Source organism: Lepisosteus oculatus, chromosome 18 (genome assembly GCF_040954835.1).
Source record: "Lepisosteus oculatus isolate fLepOcu1 chromosome 18, fLepOcu1.hap2, whole genome shotgun sequence".
NCBI classification, from domain to species: Eukaryota; Metazoa; Chordata; class Actinopteri; order Semionotiformes; family Lepisosteidae; genus Lepisosteus; species Lepisosteus oculatus.
Genome location: NC_090713.1, coordinates 6844527 through 6847530, shown reverse-complemented (window position 1 = coordinate 6847530; position 3004 = coordinate 6844527). Strand labels below are relative to the sequence as shown.

Here is a 3004-nt window from a genome sequence, read left to right as displayed (position 1 = left end):
ACTGTTCATGTTGGCCCTGAATCCTGATGTTGGAGAAGTGAGCTTCACTTACCCCCCAGTTGGGAACCTGGATACAAAAATAAAGAGAGAATAGAAAGAGGAGAGGGAGGGAGTTGGAAACTTTAGACCTGAGGGTCTGAATGTTTGAGGTTTTAATACAGACACAATTGAGAAAGAGGACTGACCCCTTCAACTGTCGGTTATATAGAAGAACAGAAGACTGTCATGCAAAGAGAGAGCACACTCACCATGAACATTAAAATAAGTTTTCAGTGTCTCTCCAGCCCCATAGATAAAACATGTCTTTCCTTCAACACTGTGAGGAATGTCCCATGGGACCACAAACATATAACAAGGTATTTTGTCAGATCTGAACTGAACATTTTGCCTCTCTTGTATTGCCCCAAAAGTATTAAGAGTGTTTAAGTCAGTGCAGTTAGTAATTGTGCTGCATCTGAACAAACAGAGCCAAGTGCAGTTTTAACCAGATTTTCTGCACTCCACCCCATTCCAGCTATGTTGGGTGAAATGCGGACATAGCTGATAAGTGGATTTGTGACAGTGTAAACTTATATAAAATGTGGGTTGCATGACTGTTTTTAATATGTGCATTTGCATGCTTCAGTCTCTGTAAAATACGTTTTTAGTTCAACTATTGATCCTGCTGTACCTGAACACACAAAACCAAGTACTGCTTTAACCAGACTCTCCACACTCCACTCCATTCAAGTTGGACTCAGCTGATTGTGTATAATCCTCTGCTCCTTATAAAGCTGCTTTCTGTCTAGTCCTGCTGTCCTGGGAGTGTTAATGTTAAACTGCTCATCTTGCTCTGTCACATCACGCAGCACCAAGCCTGTTTTTCTAGCACTGACTGGCTACTAGTGCAGCCTAACCCAGAAAGATAATTTGCATAGAAGACACTTCTGGGAGTGTTTATAGCCTTGTGAGTTTAACACTTCCAGACTGAGAGCTGCGCTTCATGGTAACAGAACCCACAGGAACAATGACTTTCTTCATCATATTTATCTGGACACTCCTCATCACTGATCAGGGTAGGAATGGGTTTGGATATTTTATAGAATTTAAAACATTTTTGTATTATGTGAAGAAGAAATCAAGATTTATGTTAATTTAAAAATAAAAAATATTAAAGCATCATAATAAATATCTTATTAATTTATTCTGTTTTCATACTGTATGTCTATCATATAATGTATTACTGATTTACAGAATAAATTGGTATTTTCAATACTTTCCCACTTTTTGCAATGTTTTCTTCATTTTCAGAATCTAGTGGACAGATTTTTGTGACCCACGCTCCTACAATATTGACTGCTCCAGGACAGACAGTCACTGTTAGCTGTAAGACCAGTCCTGCAGTGTACAATAATGATCGCCTCAGCTGGTACCAACAGAAAGCTGGAAAAGCTCCTAAACTCCTGATCTATCTTGCAACTACCCGTCGGACTGGGATCCCAGAGCATTTCAGTGGCAGTGGCAGTGACCATCACAGGAGTCCAGGCTGAAGAGGCACACAAACAAACTGAACTTCAATAAAATATATACTGTATATACAGTGGTGTGAAAAAGTGTTTGACCCCTTCCTGATTTCTAATTTTTTTTCATGTTTGTCACACTGAAATGTTTCAGATCGTCAAACAAATTGAAGTTTTAGACAAAGATAACACAAGGAAACACAAAATGCAGTTTTTAAATGAAGGTTTTTATTATTAAGGGAAAAAAAATCCAAACCCACATAGCCCTGTGTGAAAAAGTGATTACTCCCCCTGTTAAAACATAAATCAACTGTGGTTTATCACATCTTTGGATAGCTGAGTTCAATTTCTCTAGCTACACCCAGGCCTGATTACTGCCACACCTGTTCTCAATCAAGAAATCACTTAAATAGGACCTGCCTGACAAAGTGAAGTAGGCCGAAAGATCCTCAAAAGCTAGACATCATACTGCGATCCAAAGAAATTATGGGAACAAATGAGAAACAGAGTAATTGAGATTTATCAGTTTGGAAAAGGTTATAAAGCCATTTCTAAAGCTTTGGGACTCCAGCGAACCACAGTGAGAGCCATTATCCACAAATGGCGAAAACATGGAACAGTGGTGAACCATCCCAGGAGGGGCCAGTTGACCAAAATTACCCCAAGAGCGCAGCAACGACTCATCCAAAGTAGAGAGTCAAAGTAGAGAGTCAAAATGACAGGAGAAGTGTTATGACAGTGATATTGCCATCAGCCTAGAGTAATTCTGTAATATTAATAATCTCCTTTTCTCATATTCTGTTTCAGACTTCAGTACAGATGCAGCCATTCAAAGTGCGCGGTACAGACACGTACCTGAGGTAATTGGCTACGGCGTCGCGCATCATGATGCAAGATGACGCGGGGTACCGCGGTACGTGATTGGTTGACCGACAGTTGGTCTGTCGTAGAAAGACTTACAGTAAACGTCTTTACTGTGCCCGTTGTAGATATTGAATTTAACCACTGAAGGGAAATCTTAGTAGCTGAGCATAAAAAGAATAGGAGCATACTGTAACGTGTGTGAAGGCCATAAACGATATTAATTTTGGAACATAAATATACAGCATATGGCTGGTCTTGGTACTTTAAAGAAAAACTACACACCAGTATTCCATTTCTCCCTAAACATTTTAAGCATCGAAGTCTTTAACTAAAGAGATACCGGATTCAACAAGCATACTTTTAGAATTTGATTAAAAGGGAATATAATATGGAATCGCATATCTAAAGATTTTAATTACGATATGACTAGAGTACTGAGACAGGGCTGTGTAGGGCTGTTTCGCTTCTCTTTTCATGTGACTTCCCTTGTAGTCTACTGGTCTACATGCCTGACTACTAACTGTTGGGTTGTGTGTTCAAATCCAGCTGGTGCTGGACTTCTCTTTTAACAAACATTTCTTCGAAAAGATAGAATAGCAATATTATGGACAATCAATTGACTTTTTTATTTCAAAATATCA

General features: G+C 39.1%; 1 long non-coding RNA gene across 1 annotated transcript; it reads left to right on the top strand.

Annotated features, from left to right (window-relative positions):
* The first annotated feature begins 901 nt into the window (after nucleotides 1–901).
* On the top strand, nucleotides 902–1592 carry LOC138224123 (uncharacterized). Its single transcript, XR_011182465.1, has 2 exons — nucleotides 902–1055; nucleotides 1291–1592. It is a non-coding gene; the product is annotated as an uncharacterized lncRNA (long non-coding RNA).
* Nucleotides 1593–3004: the final 1412 nt, after the last annotated feature.